Source organism: Lonchura striata, chromosome 6 (genome assembly GCF_046129695.1).
Source record: "Lonchura striata isolate bLonStr1 chromosome 6, bLonStr1.mat, whole genome shotgun sequence".
Taxonomy (NCBI): domain Eukaryota; kingdom Metazoa; phylum Chordata; class Aves; order Passeriformes; family Estrildidae; genus Lonchura; species Lonchura striata.
The window spans coordinates 41,936,306-41,959,292 of NC_134608.1; the positions used below are offsets into that span (position 1 = coordinate 41,936,306).

A 22,987-nucleotide genomic window follows, 5' to 3' on the forward strand; every position below is an offset into this window, starting at 1 on the left:
CTTGAATAGGAATTGAACTCAGTATCCCTCATTCCTTTCAATTACTTTACTTACTAGATTATATACAAAAGAAGAAAGTTGGCACTGCTGGTCTTTTAAATAACCAATCTTCTTTTTTTCCTAGGATTTGTATGTACTCCACACTTTTAATTATGTTAAATAAAATTGTATGGATTATTACACATGCATTGCACTGTATCTAAAAAAGTAGACTAAATTTAAGTATGGAATTAAAAAACAAAAAGGTTAAAAGGCTATTTCTACAATATTTCACCCTTCTTTATGTGCAATTAAAAGGTGGTATTAATGTATTGATAATGCAGGTACAACTGTAATTCCCACACCATAGGAATTAATACTTGAGATTATAAAATTTGCTTGCAAATATTTCTAAAATGTTTAACCAGGTAACCTGCTTGCAAAGTCTAAGTCTGCTCTGAGACTTAATAAGGCCTGCTGAATGCTAACTTTATTTGATTCCAAATTTGCAATGTGAAAATGGGCACTGCGTGGTTTGGAGAGAAAAATGTACAAGCTGAGTTCATGTATCTTAATAAGGGTTCATAAACTGGGCACCACTGCCTGTGGTTGTTTGTGCCATTTTCTATCAGATTGTTTCATTATGCTTGCGTGGATACTTCTTTTGCATGAATACGGTTTTGACAGTTTTAGAAAACTGGAGTACTGAGCTGGAACTGATGGTATTTTTCACATCTTGGTAATCAGTGTAACAGGAAACAAATGTTCCTGGTAGAGATGTGGTGACTATTCCCATTTTACTCTTCAGAGGGAAGAGAACTTGTTTTAAATTGAACGTAATTTCCAATGCATCTTCTTTTTAAAGGAGAAAAAACATTTTTTATGTCCTTTTCATATTTAAAGCCTGAATTTCTTTTCCTGAAATGTTCAAATATTTTTCTTGCCTCTTTCTAGCTGTTAAAGTTGGATCATCCCATCTGAACCATTAGCATTGTACTATATGAGCAATGATATATAATCAATGTGTTAATTTATAGGTTTTAATTGCTTTTAGCTGTATTTATTTTCAGAAAATTTTTGAAAATATCATTGTTAGCAGAGAAATACATCACTAATTTATGAAAAATTTGCAGATAAGAAAGCACCTGATATTTTTAACTGCTTTCCTTTTTGCTAGTAGACGATCCTGTTGCAATAGCACTCAAAATATTTTGATCTTTAATCTCTAATGGCTCTATACCAATTGTTTGGTGGGTTTTTTTTCAGTTTTCAATAACAATTTGGGGATTTTTCCCTGTTATTTATAATAGTAATAGTAGGTGGTAATAGTATACCACCTTCCAGCCTTGCAAGACTCAGCTATTTCTACTCAGTATGTTCAGGGAGTAATATTAGCTGTGCTTCAGTCCCTGCTTATGTTCAGTCAGTCTCCACCTTATGTTCACCTCAAGAATGACAATGATATGTGGTTATGCACATTTACTGTAAAATAAATCATGTTCTTCATTAGTATAAGACAAATCATATTCTTCAAATCTTCTGAAAGAACTTCTTCAGCTACAGAGCAGGCACCTTTTGAAATCTTTCTTTTTGATAACTCAGGGAATATGTTTTTTCCCTATGTGCAACACCAGCAAATGGTGTCACTTTCTTTCACAAAACCTTGAGGGTACGAAGGGCAGAATATAGATTAAATAAGGGAGTAGATCATTTGCAATATTAATATAATTGAAATTTTCTGTATTTGGAAACTCTCTAATGTGGGAAATGAATTGCGCTAGGAAATATCCACATAAACTAGTGAGTAAGAGCATCCTGTGATTCCTTTAATATAACAGAATTATAAATTTGTTTGGATCACAACAGATCTCAAGGATTATTTAGTGCCAACCATTTGTCTTCCATGCTTTGTTTCTGAAATTGATTTACATAAATTCACTTCTAATTAATGATTAAAAACTACAAAATGGTATAAAGTAGGTGAAAGATTTGTAAAATTTTGATATAAGCAACATATACACCAGCGGAAGAATAGAAAATAGGAATAATTCACATAAATAATAACAATAGAGAATTTTAGTTTTCATTTTGAAAAGAAAAACAAATGGGTTTCGCTTGTGTCTTACTGTGATTAAAATAGGACTCTGGAACTCAAAATTGCTTTCTGAATTTTTCTGTGGATCTAGATCTGTTAAGACTGTCACCTTCCTTTTTTTGTAGAGATAAAGATTGTCACAGACTCCTTTGATGATATTACTTTCTGGTATGGTATAGAAAAATTCCTTATCATTATTGCCAGAACTACCTCAGATATGCTAGTAGGGAAGGTGAATATAAGTTTAAAATTATCTGTTCAGTAGAATTCAGTAGCACTCATCCTATTGCTTTGTCAACAACATGAGTTATTTTTCTACCTAAAATGAAGAGTTTTTTCTCTCTGGCTATTCTCTGTTTCTCTTCAGCCACACTGAATTTAGCACCTGATGAAGTGGGCACTAATTTTCTTTTTTGCTGTATTTAAAATGCTAGAAAACACTATTGAATGTTCTTCAATCTCTTTTCTTTCTGTTTGTGAATATCTCACTGTATTATACAAACACAGCAGGGATGAAAGCTAAAACAAATGCATATTTGTGTCTACAGCACAAAAATGTGTATTTATAGATTAACAAACCAGGTCAAATCTTTCACAGTAAAAAATAAATTAAACAGCCATTTGTCAGATGAGTATCTGGAGACCATTATTACGAGTCAATAGAAATGATCTTAAAATGGGGGAAATATTGTCAGGGGAAAATATTTTTAATGACATTTTGTGTTTATAAGCATACACAGACACTCACAAAGACACCAGTCTGCTTTTCACACTGTTCTTGTGCTCTGAAATGAATCACTCACAGCTTTGTATTAGTTAGGCTGAGCAAGACAAATAGTCTAGATGATTGGTTTAACACATATTAACTCGTTTATTGATTAGATGTACAAAAACATTTCCAATCAATAGTGTATGAGTGAATATCTTTGCTGCAGCAGACCAGAGAGAAAATTATTTTAGAATTTAGAAAGTATGCCTTATTTGAACGGGTTTTGAAGAGATAGCCATGCAGAATTGCCTAATTTTCATCTGCTTAACTCAAGTGCAGAAATATAAAAATATTTGAATACCAGGCATACAAATATTCTTTGGTTTGTTTTCATCTGGCATTCTTGAAAGAAGAAAAAGGAGAAGTGCAATATGTATAGAAAGTACAGGTTTTATGCAGGAAAATAATTCTTACTTAGTGTTTAACTAAGATAAAAGATCAGGAAAAAATGTAGTTATGACCTTGGTCATAAATAATCAGAGTTTTTGGAGGTTTGGTCAATTCTGAAGTCTAAAACAGGTTCTGTTCTTTTAAGCACGTTAAATAAAATAGAGCTCTGAAATAGCAGAATATGTCAAAACCGCAAGGGAATGAAAGCTAGTCAGAACATTTTTTCTAACCATCAAGGAAACACCAGTAGCTTGTTTTACTGCACAATGAGTCAGCAGTCAGAGGTGAGATTTAACTCTAAGTTCTTCATATTTACTACTGGTATACAATTTGTATACAGACACCTTTCTTTAAGGAACTTTCTAGTATTTTTTCCTTGTACCCTCAGGTGAAAATCTTGCATTGGCATAGCACACTATGATTTTCTGTTTTATTGGTTTTATTCCTGTTATTTAACATGTAAGTACCCAAAGCTCACAACACATTTCTACTAGCAGCTTGCAAGTGATTCAGATTCATAAATAACAGAATCTAATGCTATTTCACACATGCTAGAGTATCCGAGACTTCAGGAGCAGACAGATAAGGCCTTGAATCTACAAGAAACTTGTGCTCTTCTGGAATGGCAACTCAGGGCCAGACGTAGTAACAGAGTATAACAACCTCCTTTCTTTTGGCAGTTGAATGTTACCCTGTTAGTGATATTTATTAAAAATAGCAGGAACTGGGTAACTGTTTTCTCTTCTGCTTATTTATGTTCTTTACTGTCATCATGGTAGCATATGTTACGATGTTTAGTCTTTAAGAAATCTTCCTTTTACTGCAACTTTTTTCATCCCTTTGCAATCTATAAAAATAAGCTGCTTTGAGAACAATTACTAAAGCCCAGTTATAACTTCAACGAGTTTCCTTACTTATTGCCATGAGTTGTTAGAAAATATTTAAATATTTTAGATCGAATTTTGATCAGTTACTGGCCTAAGTCTAAAGTAAAATCAGTGCATTTGAAATTAGGAGCTGAGTGTTGGAATAATACTATTGATTGTTTTGAAAAGGTTTCTTGCAATTCTCCTTGGTGAGTTAGTTATTCAAGCAAAGATTATACTTTCATATTGATGATAATTTTCTTGTTCTCTTTTTCCCCACTAAAGCTTCATTTCCTTTGTAATTACCTTTTTCCAAACCATCCCTAGCATTTCATTTTTCTGTAGTCCCTATCCAGAAACTGAGGGCATTTTGCATCTCTCTTTAGGAAGGAAGGGAGGGAGGATTATCTCTTTTTGGTATACTCTTCTTTTGGGAGCATAAGTGCATGGCATATGAGATTTTCCTGTGTAAATGTAGTAGATTTAGTACCTAATTGTAGTCTCTGAAATTTTGGATGGGACTGCATGCAACTTATTTTTCCATATACCTGGAGAAAGTTAATTTTCTCTGGTTGAATTTCCTTTTCTATCTGCTTTGACATGGTTCAGTTTTATTCATTCTGTAGATAATCCTATTATATTTTTTTTTAAATAAAAATGCATGAAGTCTTTTTCTCTATTGTCTGTTTACATGCTCTTGAACTTATTAAAAACAAACTTCTCAGAAAAGGGAGAAAACAGACATGTAAATCTGTGGTTCTGTTACTCTTCAGTAGGTTTATTTTCAGAGTTTGACTTAACATTTAAAAACATATGTAATTGTGATCATACTTTGTAAGGGGAGGAAACACCACATGCTCAAGTTTTGCTTTAATAATCATGGTCTGTGAAAAATGAACATACATATGGAAACTCATTTTCAATAAGCAACTACTTAGTTTTGGATTGTATTTGGAATTTATTTGTATTACAATAACTCATAGAAGTACAGATTGAGATATTTTCTGCTAACTACAAATTTACATTATTGTGTGGAATGACAGAGAGAAAGGAGCTAAAAAAGTTGTTTATTGTTAGCCTATGAATAGAAAAAAGAAATCCTAAATCTCTGTTTATTTCCAGTAACTTTCTTCCTCCTGTTTATTGAATAATTTTGCCCATTTTAGTTTCTATGGGTATTTTCACTGTTTATAAGTTGCTCTACAAAATGTCACTCTTTTAACCAGCAGATTATTTTTGAATAATTCCTATCATTCATGTTGTTGCTCCTATTTTATTTCATTGGACACCAATATACCACCCAACCAATATACCAATATTTTTATTGCCTGTTACAGTATTGAGGAGATTTTTAAAAATTATTTTTTCCTGCTATTGAATTGGGAGTAAATTTTTACTGATGTATAAGTATATAGAAACACCAAGATTTAAAAATGCTTCCATAATCCTACAAGCTTACAACAACCTAATCTTTTTGTACATAGCTCTGTTGGTAAGAAATTGAGTGGGAGTTAGAAGATCTGGTTTCAGATTTATGTTCTGTCACAGATCCCCTGCATGTCCTTTAAGGACAAAACAATAAAAAATGGAATCAAGTGATTAAGGTATATTGAGATATCTTAAGGCATATTGATTTGTTGTGTTTCAGGCTTCACTTTGGTCCAGAAGTAAATGCAAGCTCTTCCATCTGAGCTTGGAGTTGGAAGTAGTGAGACACAAACCCTACATCTCCACTATGTGACTGCAGACTATGAATACCTGACATTTCTTTTGAGAGCCTGATAAACTCTTCAGGGCACATATTTGACTATCCCTTTCTCTCTTTCTCTCTCTTTTTTTTTTTTTTTTCCCTTTCTTTTCGATGGGAGGAGATTGCAGTGTTGATAAGGGCATAAAGTATTTGCAAAGTGATGGTTGAATAGAACTGGCAAGAGAATAAGTATTTTCTTAATGTAGCATAGAGATATTTTCTATTGTATCCCTATTTGCACTTATAATGAAGGAAAAAAAAAAAAACAACCAAACAAACAAAAACAAACCAACAGAAAAACCCCTGAGGAAATAGTCTTTTCCATGCAAAGCTGATGGCTGGCTCAGAGAAAGACAGTCCAATCCAGAGAAAGGCAGTTTCAAACTACTTATTAAAACAAGAAATCCCATCCAAACTTTCCAGATTGTCCTGCTTTGAGCCACAGACACAGCAGATCAGCTTTAATCTCCATTTCCCTCTAGAGCTTGGTTGATGCTGGAACTGTTTGTGACCCAGAGCAGTAGCATGTTAAATAAGAGCTGCAGGCTGCCTGAGCACAGTAACCTTACATAAGCACCTAGGAATGCAGGGTGAAAAAAAACTTATCAATGAATCAAACCAACAGGGACGGAAAGAAATACCAGTGCCTATTATATCAGTATCTTCCTACAGAGACTAAGCTTTTGTCTAACAGAAACTGAGATTTGCGTAGTTCCCAAGCAAAATCAAGGAGGCAGGTACTTCTTTACAAAATTGAGGACTGTGTCTTTCACCGAGACACTGAGATGACATGTTTGGAATTCACTGTTAGAAGGAAGGAACAAACAACTCTTTGTTTCTGTATCCTCCTTATAGACATTCTCATAAATAAATATATAAATGAAAACTCCAGAATTAGTATAGACTAAAAAAGCTCTGTGGAGGTTGCTAGGCAGCCAAGGCCAAAGGAATAGAAAGCAGCCAGGTCTTTGAAAAACAGAATCAGTGACTTATGGGTTATCTGAAGTCACGATTTACTCAATTGTCTTTTGTCATAAACAAAAAACATAGTTTTGAAGTTATGAAATTTTGTGCATGGTTATTATTTATAATCTTTACTTATTGCTGATACAGAAATTTGATGCAGTATATAGAGGCTATAAGTTGAAAACTATTTATCAAATTAATTGATTTTTAAACATTTTTCCAATTTTAATTTTTACTATGGTGTGCACTCCAGAAGGAGGAAGTTTCCAATACTGAAAGAATGCCTTGCCCTCAAGAGGTGTACACAGACACATTTCACTGTCACTAATGACCGGAAAAGGCCTGATTTCCACCACCTTGTCCTCTATGGTGTGTGATGAAGCTACTCATTAAAGAAATACAGAAGTAACCACCCCATTCCTATTACTGCTAAGTATGCAAAAATACAGGCATTCCTAACAGGCAGGGCAAGGTTGTCATCTGCAAGATTAGGTGATCACATTATTGATTAATTGCTGCCTTTGAAATCTCTGTTTATATTTATTCCTTAAAAGTGTTCTTGAAATGACTGTGCCTTCAGCAGTTCTGCCATAATTGGGGGGGCACAGTAATCTTACAACTCCCCTTCCTTCTCAGCTTGTATGTGATAGCTCTAGATCCTGGTTTAGTCTACCTCAGTTATTCTCTCTCAATGTCATCAGTTTATGTCTAGAGAAGATTTAATTGCTTCATCACAGTTTCTCAATCTGTGTTTCTTCCACAGGGTGGATGCTGTGGGGGGGTCCAGGCAGCTCTGTGGAACGGTCTCCAATGGGCTAGTAGGATGAGAAGGTCCAGGGGTAGTTTGGGAAACAAGGAGAAACATCACCTCCCGAGACGGTAAACCTACTGAAAAGGTAATTCATCTTAGGATATTGTCATGCAAGTCAGCTTTTCAGGCTCCGTGGATATGCTGGAATTCAATGGCAGCAAAATGGTAGGGAAGGGGAGCACAAACCTTTGTTGTTATCTGACTCTTCCTACAGCATCCTCTGAATATCTTTCCCAAGCTTCTTAAACTGTGCTGAGTTTCAGTTCCCATCCTTGTGTGAGAGAGAATTTGGATGTGGTATATTACAGGGGTTTTCTTATTTTCCTGTGGACCTGTTAGAGGATACAAATCATAAATTTACAGTAACTTCCCAAGAAATTCCTTATAGGAATTAAAACCCTGAAAATACTAGCTCATAAGCCCTATAACAATTTAGTATAATAAAATGTTCTTTCACAGGAAGAGCTAGTAGTTAAATTTTTAAAAGTATATCATGTTTTGTTGTGTTCTTTCAATCTCACCTTAGCTACTGTGCTTGTGGAGACTCTCTTCCTACCCTGAAGCCTTAACTATGGGTGTTTTTGTTCTCAGCATTTCAGATGTCCAAGAGAATGTGCAAACTAAAAATCTGTCCTCTCTCAGAATAACTATAATGCTTCCTCATTCATGTTAAAAGGTAGAGCTGAGACATGAAGCATCAAAACGTTTTCTGATATCCCAAAAGCCCAGCTATATGGTGTATTTTTGAGCCCAGTTAACTTATCATATGTCCATACTATACACACGTTTCTTGGTTCTCAGATGAAATTAAGTTTCCTGAACAAACAGATTCTGTTCACTCATCCTAAACCAATCATTTTCCATGGCATGATTTGAAATATCTGACATGCTGCCTTGTTTTTTCCCTTTATTAATGTGCCTTAATATATGCAGACTGCTAGAAAAATAACAATGGAAAATCACACTGGTAGAAAATAAAATGGGATTTTTGATGCTAAAGTTTTCATAAGGATCTGTTCCCACATCTCATGAGATACTGAAAAACCATAAAATATCATTTAATGGGGAAATTTTTTTTCTTTGCTCAGTATAAATGTTTTGGCTGGTTGAATACTAGGTTAGGCTTTCAAATGTGTCTGGGAATTACCTACCCTTTTTTTGCTGATGAGCTCCCTCCAGCTCCCTGACATTTATTCATTAAAACCGTTCAGAAAATCCACTGCCACAATTCACAAAGTTGTTGCAGAAGAAAGATTTGATACATAAAGGGGGACCTTGCATTTATACATGTGGTGATAGTTTTCAGCTTATGATCTACTTTTCAACAACCTAGCTTCTCCAGACCTAATTTGGTTTTCTAGTAGAAATGAGTTTATGTGGCTGTTTTTAGTGAGGGCCCAGTAGGCTTTACAAAAAAATTGCACCAATTTGTCTTAGGTACTTTACTGTAAACAAAAGACAGGAGCAGCTTGCTTATGGTAGGAACTGGCCTGAGATCCAGAGGATCCAGTGTCAGTCCGTTACTGTGTTTCAGGTGTCTTGGTTGCATTTTTCTACCTGCAATGTGAGCAGACTTTCATGGAACTTCTGTAATGTTCCCTTGCTGATGCTTTAGGGACAATCCTTTCCCAATAGTTAATAGGTGTCATTAAAAGAGCTTTAAACTAGATTTGAAGGGAGAAGGGGATAAAACCAGGCTCACTAGAGAAAAGCCTAGGGGTAGCATGCCAATGTTTGTGGGATGGTGTGCTAGCAGGTCCATCAGTCTGCTCAATGATGTGCTAAGTAAACCTGAGCACATTTGAAGTGCCTTTATACTAATATGAACAACGTAAGCAGTGTAGTGGGGTTGACCCTGGCCAAATGCCCAGTACCCACCAAAGCTGCTCTGTCAATCCTCTCCACAACTGGATAGGAGAGAGAAAATATAAAGAACATTAAATGGGTTAAGACCTGGGAGAGAGATCACTCCCCAAATACCATCATGGGCAAAACATACTCAAACTGGGGATATTAACTGAACTTATTACTAACAAAATCAGAGCAGAATAATAGAGGTAAAATAAATCTTAAAAACATACTCCCCCATCCCTCCGTCATTCCCAGCTCCACCTCCCCTCATCCAACAGTGAATAGAGATAAGGAATAAGGGTTATGACCAGTTTATCCTGGGTTGTTTCTGCCACTGCTCAGGGAAAGGAAACCTTCACCTGCTCCAGTGTGAGGTCCCTCCCAAGGGAAATGGTTCTCTATGAACTTCTCCATTGTGAGTCCATCCTACAGGCAGCAATTCTCCACAAACTTCTGCAATTTGATCCACAAGAGCAAGTGCAGGATTCTCCACTGGGGACAGGTCAGTGTGGTTGTGTGCACAAATCAGAGAAAGAGTCTGGAAAGCAACCCTGCAAAATGAGCTCTGGGGAGCTGGGTCAGTGGCAAATTGAATATACAGAGCCAGCTGTGTCCTGGGGTGCATCAGGCACAGCATTGTTGGTTGGTTGAGGGAGATTATTGTCCCACTCTACACTGCAGCCCCACCTTGGGTGCTGAGTGCAGTTTTGGGGGCCTCAAAAGAAGCACATTGACCTATTGGGGTCTGTCAACTGGCAACCAACATGGTGAAATGTCATAAGAGCAAGACTTATGAAGAGCATATAAGATCACTTGGTTTGCTCAGCTTGGAGAAGAGAAGGCTGGGGTGACCCCACTGCAGTCTAGAACTTCCTTGTGGGAGCAGGAATAGGGAAGGTGCTGATCTCCTCTCTCTAGTGGCCAGCAACAAGACACAAGCAAATGGAATAAAGCTTCAGATTGCAAGTTCCTCACCCAGTAGGGTTGTTGGTCACTGGCACGGGCTTCCCCATGGAAATGGTCATGGCCCTAAGCCCAAGAGAATTCAAGGAGCATCTGGATGATGCTGTTAGCCAGATGATTTAGTAGTAGGTAGTCCTGTGAAAAACTGGGAGTTGTACTTGATGATCCTTTCAACTTCCGATATTCTATGTTTCTATGAATCCAACCTCAGTGCCATAGAGAATCATTGGGATTTCAGTCTTTACACTGGGAAAAGAAGTTACAATGCCTCAAGACAAATAGGGAAAGAAATTTAAATTAGAGGGGATGACATTGCGATATCTTCATCTGCAACATATTATGTGAAGTTTGAACTTCTCCACTCTTAAGACTTCCTGAGAAATAGGAAGCCTAATGGATTGATGTTTCAGCTTCTGATTCCCTGCTCAAATTGTGTTTCATGTGAACTATTCTTGAAATGCCATATTGTCTGAAGGTAGAAGATAAGAGTGCTGTTTTAATATAACTTCAGATCTTGATGTTAAAAGGTAATTTATATTTTCAGTAAGAGGCTTTCATGTTCATTGGACTCTAGTGATATTGATCTGATGTCAGTACTAAGTATATATCCTTGAATCCTGACCAGATTCTGTTTCTGGTGTGAATGACAAATGTTTCACATTGTCCTAGCAAGTAGAGCTCTTTCTGTGCATTTCTTTGTCTGATGTCCTAGTTTAGGGCAAATTTGGGGAAAACCCTCTGGAAGGAGCCCTCAGAAAACAAACCCCCACGGCCCCTCCCCACCTACCTGGTTCGGGAAAAAATTTTCTCTGAGAGAAGTGGAAAAGAACCTGTTTATTTAACAAACAAAGCACCCCCCAGCACCAAAAATAAAATTAACAACACCAGATGACAACAAAACTCTTTCACCACTCTGAAGAGATGAACAAATCCAGAAAGTCTTTCCTGGGAGTGGTCGCCCAGGTCTGGACGCTGGGGATTGCTCTGGGCACTGGGGATGGCTGCTTCAGATCACAAAATGCTCTGGGTGCTCCTCAGTGTTTCCAGGTCCCAGTCTGGAGCAGGTTGGATGGTATTCAGAAAAAGGAAAGGAAAAGAAACAGTCCAGGGAAAGAATGGGACTGCTAAACTAACTAGGAAGCAAAGGCAAAAGCAGAAGCAAGCAATGCAAGCAAGCCAAGCAAGCAAGCAAAAGCAAGCCAGGCAGCACCAGCCTTTTCTAGACAGCAGACCATGGGGGGGGTGAACTGGCTGATAACAAGGCAAAAAAACCCTTCACTTTCAGAGTCAGTTCTGAAAGCACAGAACATAATATCAAACATACACAGAATACACAGTTGGAGATACAAACACCATAACATCACCCTACAGCTGGTCAAGTTTACAAATGGCTGAATTTTGCTGGTCTGTTTGATCAGTATTTTGTTTTGGTACATTTTAAGATGAATGATTTGATTTGATACCCTTTGAGGGTATTTAGAGTAAAGTCATAGTAGTTAATGCAGGGTTTGGTTTTGGTTCCTGTTTTGTAACAGCTGAGAAACCAGTTGTTTTCCATGATTTATGGAAAAGTCCAAACCTTTCAAATTAAGTGAAGTGTATACAGCTTCAGAATTAATTATGTTCTTAAACATAATGAAAATCTCCATTTGAAAATGAGGCATGCCCCAAAGTTCAAAATAGAAGAAATGAGATATTCAAATCAAAACAGAAGTTCTTTTCACCTAACAAATCCCATAGCCGTGTTTAGAACAAAGCTTGTCTCTTTAATGTCTGTGTGGGCAAAACTGTGTCTGCACAGCTGGAGATTAATAACACTACAGTCACAATGCATGAGCATGCAAAACTGGCAGTGCCCCTTGCTAGCAGGCAAGAAAGCAACAAAAGATCTCAAGGGTTTTGTTTTAGAAGGAAGAACCCTTAGACAGAACCAAAGTCGATAACCCTTAAGAGTCAAATGGAGACAGGGCAGCAGCAATTTTTTAATATTTCACAAAAGCGCTAAAGACTATGACATGACAAGAATAGACCATTGGATCTCTGAAATGATCTGAGAACTCAGATATGAAAGAGAGGAATTACCAGACAGCCTTCACCTGCATTACTGAATGCCATTTAAATTACTCTCTCCACAGCTGATAACACTATTTATAATAGATTTCTTATGTTTCATATTCTTTTTGTTTAAACTTGTGTGAAATTATTCTTTCATTAAAAAATGGTTGAAAAGCTGGTCCCCTTAGTGTGTCAGAATGCCAATTATTCAGTCTCTCAAATTACTTCTTTCTTTTCCTCATCTCTGTAGGGCTAGACTTTGTTCATCTGCTATTTTTTCTATTTTTTCTCTGTTATTATTTAATTTATTTCGAATTATACTCCTCTTAGTTTGATAAATTATGATTTCCCTTTTCAGTTCTCAAGTTCTGTTGTGATAGGGGGCAGAAAACTGGTTATCTGATACTGAAGGAGAACAGTTTGTGGTATTTACTCTTTGTAGGACTGGATGTTCAGGTACCTTCCTCTGAATATTGTGGTTCCTGTACTGTTCCAGAATTATATCCTGCAATTTCTAACATTTCCTTTAGTGGAAGTTTTGCTTTGACTACAGTAGAATAAAACTGAGTGTGGAAGAGTTGATCTGAATACCAAATATAATTTTTTTTCTCCCTTTTCCTTTGACATATTGGGGATTTGGAAAACATTAATTGTTGATTTGGCAACAGAAAATTGATAGATAACAAAAAATCAACTTCAAATTGCTTTAAACTTTTATTTGCAAAAGTGAACATATTAAAGCAGGGTGAAGGGGAGGGGAAGAATTTACTCTCAAATGCATCAAGCAGATCACTTTTTATTGAGGTGACATTTGCATCTGCTGTAGAAGGTGAGATCTCTGTGAGAAATCATTAACATACCAGAAATCAGATGCATAACATCTTTTGTTTGAATCCAGTGTCTGATGTGATATTTATCATGAAGCTATTGAAATCTGAAAGATCCAACAGTCTGGATTAGGCAATATGACTTTTAACAAAGCAAATGAATACACCTTACATATGCAGGGTGTCTGACTGCAGCTAAAACTTTCCAGAACATTTAAATCTACCCAGATAATCTCCCCAAAGTAGCTGGGATAGAAGTTATTCTTGTGGAACCTCATAAAGTGAAGGAAAGAAACAGAATTCATGTCCATATGGCCTTTGAGCTATAGCACATTGAAAGAAATGTGCATAAGCGATGTGAATGAAGCATACTTGTAAGGTTAGATTAGAACGGTGATTTATGGTGGGTTTGGGGGTCTATTTTTATCTCACAATGCTCTGTTTGTTTGTTTTACATAAAGCCTTAATCTCAAATTTTGCTAGCTATGACTTTTTTCTGTGTAAACCTGTCTTATGTGGAGGAGCAAGATGCATCACAGCAAGACAGTAGGGCTGTCTGCAGGGCTAGAGGTAAAAGGTCAGAAGAATGTGTGTGCAGTGGAAAAGGAGCTGCACCTCGAGACATGAGTGCTGAGAGCTCTTCCTGCTGCTCTGTTAAGCATCGTTATGGGAACTGTGAATGCCAAGTATCAGCCTTTGGGAAGGAATTCCCTCTGGCAGAACAGTTCTCTGTTCCTCCTGCTTAGAAGCAGATGGCAAAGAGGAAGCCCACATCACCAGGCAGACCTGGGTATTCTGTGCCTCTGTAGGCTGAAGATTACTTTAATTCAGAAAGAAAGTCTTTGTTCATTTCAGTCATATAGATATTTGAACTGACTTAAAAAAACCTGAAAATTATTTTGGGGGTAATCCCTACACTTTTTTTTTTTTTTTTTTGGAACATAGTAGCTAACAGAACTATACTGTGAATACATTCCTAATGTATTGCAGCATTCCTTTATATTGGCCAAGTTGATTATTATACTTGGTCATAATATTATTTCTAATAGTTCTATAATATATTTATGTTATGTCAATGCCTTTGACATTTTATGAAAAGAGCTATTTGAGCCCAAAAGAAAAGAGAGGTCTATATCATTCAGATGCTGCAATGAGACAAGCAATATATTTAATCCTGTTGATTTACAGCTATTGACTTCTATTTCTTTTAAAACTTTTTTTACTGGGATTAATACAAGAGTATTTAGCTTCAGAGTCATTCACTCCTTTAGATACATGAAGTAACACTGTACACAATGAGCCTCTGATGAATACAGAAAAATACACTACATCAGAACAAAAATGACAGTGCGCTGGTTAATTTATTTAGTAGCCAAGCAGCACAGACTTGCTCAACTTCTCTGAATACTACATTCAAAAATGTAATTCTGTAGCAAAATTTCATGTTTAGAAGCAGTATAAGTGAAAATGAGTAGATAATTTATCTTTGTAACTTCTGTTTGATCATTACTCCAGTTTTACAAAGAAGACTCAGAGATGCAGCATTAAGAAAGTTGCAGGGGGTAGAACCTCTTCCCTACTGACTTTGATCTGGAAATCTGGGACATTTTCCCCACAGAAAGCTCTACTATGAATTTATTACTGCATATCTTTATAGCTCTTTGAGGATCTGAGATACTACAATTGAAAATTACCTTAACATGTCTAAACAGAGAAAAGGTGTCTTACTTATGGATGTTGCATAGAGAGAGGCAAGGATAGGCCTGTCTCCAGTCCCATACACTTCCTTAAAAATAAAGTAGTACATTCTATACCAAGGGATTAATAGCTAAACTAGAAAATACTCTGCAGTTGCATAAGTATCCCTATTTAGTTTTGCTAGGAGTACTAAAGTTTTGGCATCACACAGTCCACTATGATTTGAGTTATAAGCAAGAGATCTTCCTATTTCTCCTGTCCTGATCTCTTCTAAGCATATATTAAGCATTGCAACTAGCTGCTGAGTTCCACAATAATGGTAAATGTTGTCCAATATCTACTAGTGACAAATCTGGGAGCCATCATAATCCATTCTTTTACTACTGCTAAAAGTTAAATTGAAAATTACCAGTATGAGGAAGAAGGACTCTATAAGTAGAATTGTCATTTGATACTGAATTGCTGATCATTTAAAAATGGAATTTCAGGAAAAAAAAAAGTGTCATGATCCAAAAAGAAAAAAAAGTGAAAAATGAGGCTTGCACACTGAATTGATCTGTGCCATCAATAACAAATTCAAACTGCATATAGACTTTGTGCATCCTTCATGGTTGCAGAGTGAAATCAATGATCATTCATCGAAATTCTTATTTTTCTTATCTTAATTGCTTACATCAAAATTCTTATTTACCTGATTAGCAGCAAAAGAGTAGAAAATTTATTCTAGGTTTAGGTATTTGTACAAAGCAATGACACCATTGCTGTGTCCCTGCTATGATCACCAGCGTCAGGTGATCAGATATTGCCAGCTGATGAATCTCTTGAGCAGTGGATCAAAATCAAATGATGGTTAGCATCCTTTCTTGACTATGTGTTTGTGATGTTCTGTAACACTTCCAGGCTTTTTTCCTTCTGATGATTCTGTTTAGACAAAACGCCACCAGAAATGTGTTTCTGATGACCTTTCCTCTGTCCCAGTATAACAGGCCGATGAGATTCAAATAACAGCTGAAACCTAATAAGAAAATCTGCATAAACAAGATGTACAGCCATTCACAACAGAATAAAATTAAATAAATTTATTTTCTATTTTTCTTGATTAAAAACCACAATATGAATAAGGTTTTATAAGGTGAAAATAGAAATAATATTTCCCTGGGGTTTAATCTGATGTGTGAGAAATGTAAAACTTATCTTCTATTTCGGAGTGCTTTGCTTGAACTTATTGGCATGCATCTTCCCTTCCACTTTGCTAAAAGTGTTCTTCAGCTTCCTTCTTTTATGGAATATTAAACATTACTTGTCTCACTTGCCAAAATTTCATATTCACTGAGCCAAGTGTGAATTTTCTATAGTAGAGGCTAATGTGGAATTTGGTGAGAATTTTGGAGTTAAAACCATAAGCTATACTGTCTACAGAATGAAATAACAAGGCAACTTTGTTCCATCAAACTTAGAACTGACTTCCTCAAAAAAAGTATTCTACATTCTCATAGGATATCACATTATTCATCCCTCTATTTTCAAATTATTATCATGGAAGATGTAAAAACTAACCTGGGGATCACTCAGATGTGATCCCTAAGTTATTAAATTTTGTTATTATAATGAAGAATATAGCTTCCATTTTTAGTCTCAAAAACAGATTTTATCATGTTTTCCAGGCATTTCTACTTTTGATCTCTGAAGTCATCACAGAATAAACAAGAGAATAGGAAAAAGTGAAAATTTTCAGAACACAGTGTGGACTATGGTAAACTTAGCCTGATTTGAAACCTTTTAATTCTGATGAAGAGACACTCTCTGACTTTCAAGAGGAATGTTGGAACTTTGCCTTTAGAATATATTGCCTGTCCATTCAGGTATATGAAAATATACACATTGAAGAGATACACACTTGAATTTTTGTTTATTTTGCTTTCATGCTAGCTTGGACATAAAATTCTTGGGTGTTAATTAAATTGCATATATGGATTTTGATTATTTTAACATTACTACAGTTAAGGGATAAACTTCAGAAGTGTTGCAACAGTGTTGAAAACAAGTGAAATTAAATATAAGGTGGTGGGCTAATTTAGAATGTAGAAGAGCTGGGGTTTTGCTACAATAGTTAAGTTTTATTTGGAAAAAAGATTTTAATTATGTGCGTTCAGAGGGAAGTTTCAGAACTGTTGACATATGGCGCTTAGAACCATACCTGCCACGCTGTCATTTCAAAGACATCACAGTTATTATCTCCAGTGCCCTGCAGAGGAAAGGGACAAATTCAATCTCATTATTATATATTATGCTCTTCACTTAAAAGGCTCCATATTCCCTAGTCATGCCTATGAATTTAGTGCATGTAAGGAATTTCATTGAACTGGATATGTAGACAATTATGTTGATCCTTACCCTTCTCTACATAAATCTTTATTAATTATTTTGAGCATTAAAATGAAACCAAATTTATGAGGTTTGTAAAACTTATTAATGGTAAGTTAATTTAGATTTCTTAGCTTTATTATTTTACTCAAATTTTAATATTTTTAATGATTTTTGCTGTGTTACTTCTATGACAATGGCAATAAAAGTGTGTATGCACAGTCCATTAACAGCTGTACATTTACTTTCTTCATTTTCTGAAACAGAAATTTTCAGTATTTCAATTTCTTTGTTTCACCACTTCAAAAAGAATGTAGTACATATGTAAGGATTGCTATGATCGAAAATCCTTTATATTTCCAGTAAAATGTGGGAGGGATAGAATGGTTATATTGCATGCATCAATATAAATATTATTATATTACATTACATTATATTATATTATATTATATTACATTACATTGCATTGCATTATATTATAATATTATATTTTGCATTATATTATAATATACATTATTATATTATATATATTATTATATATATTATATATTCTCAAGTGCATGATAATGTTTTAGTCATTCCTTCCCTTACATTCACCATTGATTCAGACCTTGCCTCATTTGTTGCAAAGGATGATTTGAAAGAGGAGCTGCAAAGACATTTTCAGATATTTTTTTGAATGCTTGTCTTTGCAATTGAAAGAATTTTTTTTTGTTGTTTTTTTGGTATGCTTTAGTTAAAGCACATTGCTTATGTTTTAGACATAATACAGTTTTCCCTGCTATTATTAGGAATTTAAAACTCTTTCACTGCATATTCAGAACTCCCAGTATAAACAGCTGGAGATCTGCCCATGGAGGGGAAGCAGACTATTGAGTTGAGATCAGCAGTGCATCTGAGAAAGGAGGGTTCTTCCCTAGACCTGATTTTTTTCCTCTGAGAGTAGGTAGTACAAAAAGAAGGGATGTCAGGGACTAAATACTCCAGATGCCCTGGCTTGTACTGCTATTTGCATATTTTACACTCCATCAGTTTCTCTCCAAAAGAAAGGGGTATGCATTTATAATATGACATTTGCTTCAACTTCGTATTGTTTATATAAGCTAAAAGGAAAATTGATTAGCTTTCCTTTTCTTTCCTCCTGCAACTCTGAAGAGATGTTTTTGTTCTCCTTTGATGTACTCTTACTCTGCATTTAATCAATGCTTCTGCATTTGCTTTGTCTTGTAGTTCTATCCTTGCAGTCTTCAAGAGGCTCATCATGTTTAGTTCTTTTAAAAACCTCATGGAAAACACTGAAAACAATTCTTATTGGAAACAATTCTGCCATCATCTCATTGATTTTTTGTCTACATTAAAATGATTATTTAAAAATAAAATTATATTGCTGACTCACCCTCTTCTTCTCTACTCCAGATCTGTACAGTGGTTTCCGTACACCCTCTGTCATTCTGTCTTCCAGATTGGTGTTCTAGTTAGTAATTAGTCCTTGTCCTTGTGTCCTCTAGCTCTATTTCCACTCCGTCCTGATAGAGTAATACATTTAGCTTAAGTTTACTCTGTCCCTGCTTTTTGCCCCTATGACTGTTAGTGGGGGTTACACGATGAAATAGAAAGATCTATTTTAAGCCTATTCTGCCTTTATAGGAATTCTTGTTATTAACCTGAGAGCTGCAACCCTCTTTGCCAGAAATCTCTGCAGTGAGTGGAATTGTACCAGCACAACCAAATGCTTGTTCAGGTGATGAAAACCTGGCTGGGGACACAGGAGACAGGATCTTCCAGAGAAAGACACAGTTGCCAAGAGAAAGGGCTATGTGGAACAATGGTCTGTTCCCTTGCCATCTCTCCCCAGATCTTTTACTTTATTGATTACATTTAGCCAACTTTCTGAAAGTTAAAGACCCTCTCAGCTTGTTTAGGCGTGATCTCCACTAATCAGTATTAACAAATCCCCCCCAGGACAGGGGAGTGAAAAACAACTGCACTTATTGACTTCTTCATTTTGGAGGAGCTGAACTGTTTCCAGCAATTAAAGGTAATTTGAGTTTTCTTGGAAGTGTAAAAATTGGAGTAAGTAATAATGGTGTCTCTTATTTCACAGCCCTGCAGGGACTGAGCTGTTGCTCAATGATTGCTCTCTTTTTAACCTTTGTGTGACCTTCAGGGATTTATGACTCACAGTCAAAGAAAACCGTACTAATCTGGTGCCCTACTTGGTCTCAGATGTCACCTTTCTGTGAATAAAATGTGTCATCTGCTCTTCTCTTATGCCTCTGCTCCTTTGGAACATAATCAGGAGAACAGCAACATGGAGTATTGATATTACTAGGAGATTTATGGGAGGGATGTGATGTCATGCATGGATAGAACTTGTTAAGCAGTTTAAGTTAACTAGGCACAAGTAGGTAGGAGCCAAGCATGTGGGATCCAATCACACAGAACCTCAGGACAAGGAATGACAAGTGATAACATAAAGGTGGTGCCTTTTTACCTAGTTTTTGATCTCAGCTATCTTTACAGTCTGTTTTAGTGACAGAGATACGTGTTTTATAAAATTGTGCCAAACCTGTGTTGCTGCAGGAGGAGCTGGCTCCTATTCCACTGTAAAGATTGTGACTTGTCAGGAATTTTATATTTGGGGAGAATGATGTAAGGTGCTGAAAATTGTTGGGCTTAGTTTCCAATTTAGAGTTTGGGATCATATCACTTACAAAGAATTGTTATTCTTCTACATCAGTGGACAAAAATGACTGCATTTTCTCACTCTCTTTAATTTGTTTTTAAATTTTATTTTCGTTTTTGTTGGTTGGTTGGTTGGTTGGTTGGTTTGCTTTGCTCCATTTTTACTTACATTACTCACTGAAGAATATAGACTTAAAAGCATTCTTAATTTTTTCCCATCATCTTTTTGGAGCTGATCCCAATCTAGCTTCATCTCCAATGTTCTTGCTGTTGCTGCTTATCAAAATAAATTATTAGTAAATTTTAAGCTTTTTCAGGTGCTGCAAGATATTCCTGAATATCAGAGTGTGGCCATGGTGTGATGAAATAAAATAATTTTCTCATTTTTTAAAATAATTTACTATATTTTTTTCAGTTTTATAGCAGGGTAAAATTTGATACTGATGTGCTATGACTATAATTTGAAATTAGTTCAGTCATGCAGTATTTGCCTTCTCCATTCTATAGAATACAAGGGATTCTTCTTTTCTTATGTTTTATTTTCTTGTTTCTTTTCTCTCACTGTGTTCATTCATATAATGTGTTCACATAACAAACAAATTTGACAATTTTGGCTACTATAATCCATATGATGTGGAAAGTGTTTCAATATAACATGAAGGGAACAGGAGAGAAGCCAAAAAAAATCAGACAGAAAGTTTAAACCTTAGACCAAAGTCAACTCCTGCAGGGCATTGTATCACTCCAACATATCCCTTCTCTTTTGACTATAGTTCATGCGCTTTTCTTTTAAATACCTGTTTTATGAGCCCCAGAGCATTCTCAGAAGTTTTATTGTACTACTTCAAGTAAGACCTGATACTGTGAAGGTCTTAGTACTTTTATGTTCTGTTTCAAGTTGTGAGGTTTTTGGGGTGACCAGTGATTTCCAATATTTGGATCTCTAGCAGTGCTGCAATCATGACTTTTATGTCTGAAGGCTTAGGTATTTGGCATATTTTAAGTGTAAGAGAAAAGCTAGCTGCATTTTGAAACCAAGATTATAGAAAATTATTTTTAAATAATCTGCAAATACATTTAATTCTCTCTGTTTATAGTGTCTATTACACTCTGAGCTCAGAAAATACCTGGACATGTACATAATTGAGAAGTTTATCAGTAGTGCTGCTTTACTCATGACCCTTATATGCAAAAAGGTGGCTATTGGGGAGCTAGACCCTCTAAGACGAATGATGAAAAAATAAGAGGTAGTATTTAAAAATACTGTCATATGCCTTTTTTTGTCTTTTGGATGAAACAAGAAAAGCTGATTTGGGAACTTTAATTTTATATTATTGTCTTAGTGATACCTTGCTTTAATGCATGTCTTTGAATAATATAGTGTTTTGAAGAGGAACTATGGCCAGACTTGTGCGGACAATAAGCAACAAGCGATCAATGGTGAATATCTAGAATTGAAAATAATGGGGAAGATGGGAAGCAGAAGAAAGGCAGATAGGCATCTATATTGTTTGTTAAAGAGCTCTGTGGTAATCAAGTTTTAGAGATTCATAATTTTAAAATTTTAGCTGCTTTGTTAAGTGATATATGCAGTGTGGGAGATGCAGTTACATTGCTACAAGCAAAACTGCAGCAGAAATATATGCTGTAGATAAGTATTTAAAATGACAGTGGTGCGTGCATAGAAGAAACCTGACAAGTTGTGAAAATTGGAACTATATCGCTGTATCACTTCTCCCAAGATATTCTGGCAACTAAATTAAAAGGAAACAGGAATAATTCTAATGAAACATGATCTCTTCTCTATTCTGAACTACTATAAACTGAATCTGACTGGTTACTGCACTGGTGACATTTTTTAATCCAATGTAATGGATTGCAGCACTTGTCTGGGCAGCTGTTGAAATCCCCCATTGATTGCAAACTATGCCATCTTTTTATCTACCTGTTTTGCATTTCGATTATCATCTCCATTTCATTTTACCTCTTGTGATCAGGTGTATATCTATATCTAGCAAATTTCTACTGTGAAAGTGACAATTCACGTTAGGCTGTTGTCTCAGTTGATAATTAAATCACACTTCAGAGGAAAAACTTTTTATTTATTTTCCATGCTTTCCAGGCTCATTATGCTCATTGCCCCTCACTGAGTTTTGATCCTTTATAGTACTTACTTTTAAATCTGTGATAGTTAAAACCCTCTTTCATGGACAGAACATATATTTCTTCTTACTATATTGTTCATAAAAGAAATTTGAAGTCTCAGCCCATAGTCTTCAAGGGAATTGAGGGACGCAATTTGTTCATTTACCACTGTTTTCTATATACACTCTTGGGTATGTCACTTAAGCTGCCTAAATTTAATGGTATTTAAAATGAATGCCATAAACATAATTCACTGTTTTTTGTGATCTAATTAATGAATGCTTTGAAAAACCCTTTGAATTTCCCATTTATAAGGTGTTTTATAAATATGCAATAAGTTTCTTTTATTTCCTATGTTTCAGCCCAATATCATATGGATTTAGGAATGCTACTTTGTTTTATTCTCCCCACATATCGAGCTTCCCTTTGTGGGTCATAACTAAGTTCTTTCTCTTCTCAGATGCACCTCTAAGTAATGATTGTTTCTTGTGCATAGATGTATCAAAGAGAATTTTAAAGATTTATTATTCATACTCCATATGAATCACCAGAGTCCTTCATTCTAAAATAAGCCTCTTGAAAAATGTAGATTATTTTCCTTTCAACCTTGTCTGCAGGTTAGAAGCGTGCAGTGAAAATGTGCTGTTTACAGGTGAGGGATATATCCTGCAATGAGAGTCTTAAAGAGGCCTGAACATGTGGACTATGATTAATACTGTTTGGTACCATAAAATATTACCCACAGCACTGCAGGTGGGGTCTCACCAGAGCAG

The 22,987-nt window shown here is 35.7% G+C and overlaps 1 protein-coding gene and 1 long non-coding RNA gene across 17 annotated transcripts in view; one reads left to right on the forward strand and one right to left on the reverse strand.

The window, feature by feature from the left end:
• LRRC4C (leucine rich repeat containing 4C) overlaps positions 1-22,987 on the forward strand; it is a 473,541-nt gene that overhangs the window by 411,987 nt on the left and 38,567 nt on the right. For 15 of the 16 annotated variants that reach the window (XM_077784229.1, XM_077784224.1, XM_031505046.2 and 12 more), the window contains one exon: positions 7,579-7,711. The exons of the other annotated variant lie outside the window; for it this stretch is intronic. The gene's annotated coding sequence lies outside the window, so the exon portion shown is untranslated. The remainder of the gene's footprint in view (positions 1-7,578; positions 7,712-22,987) is intronic. 16 annotated transcript variants of the gene reach the window in all.
• On the reverse strand, positions 15,927-18,815 carry LOC144246489 (uncharacterized). Its single transcript, XR_013340183.1, has 3 exons — positions 18,781-18,815; positions 17,218-17,265; positions 15,927-16,035 (listed from the first exon to the last, which is right to left on the reverse strand). It is a non-coding gene; the product is annotated as an uncharacterized LOC144246489 (long non-coding RNA).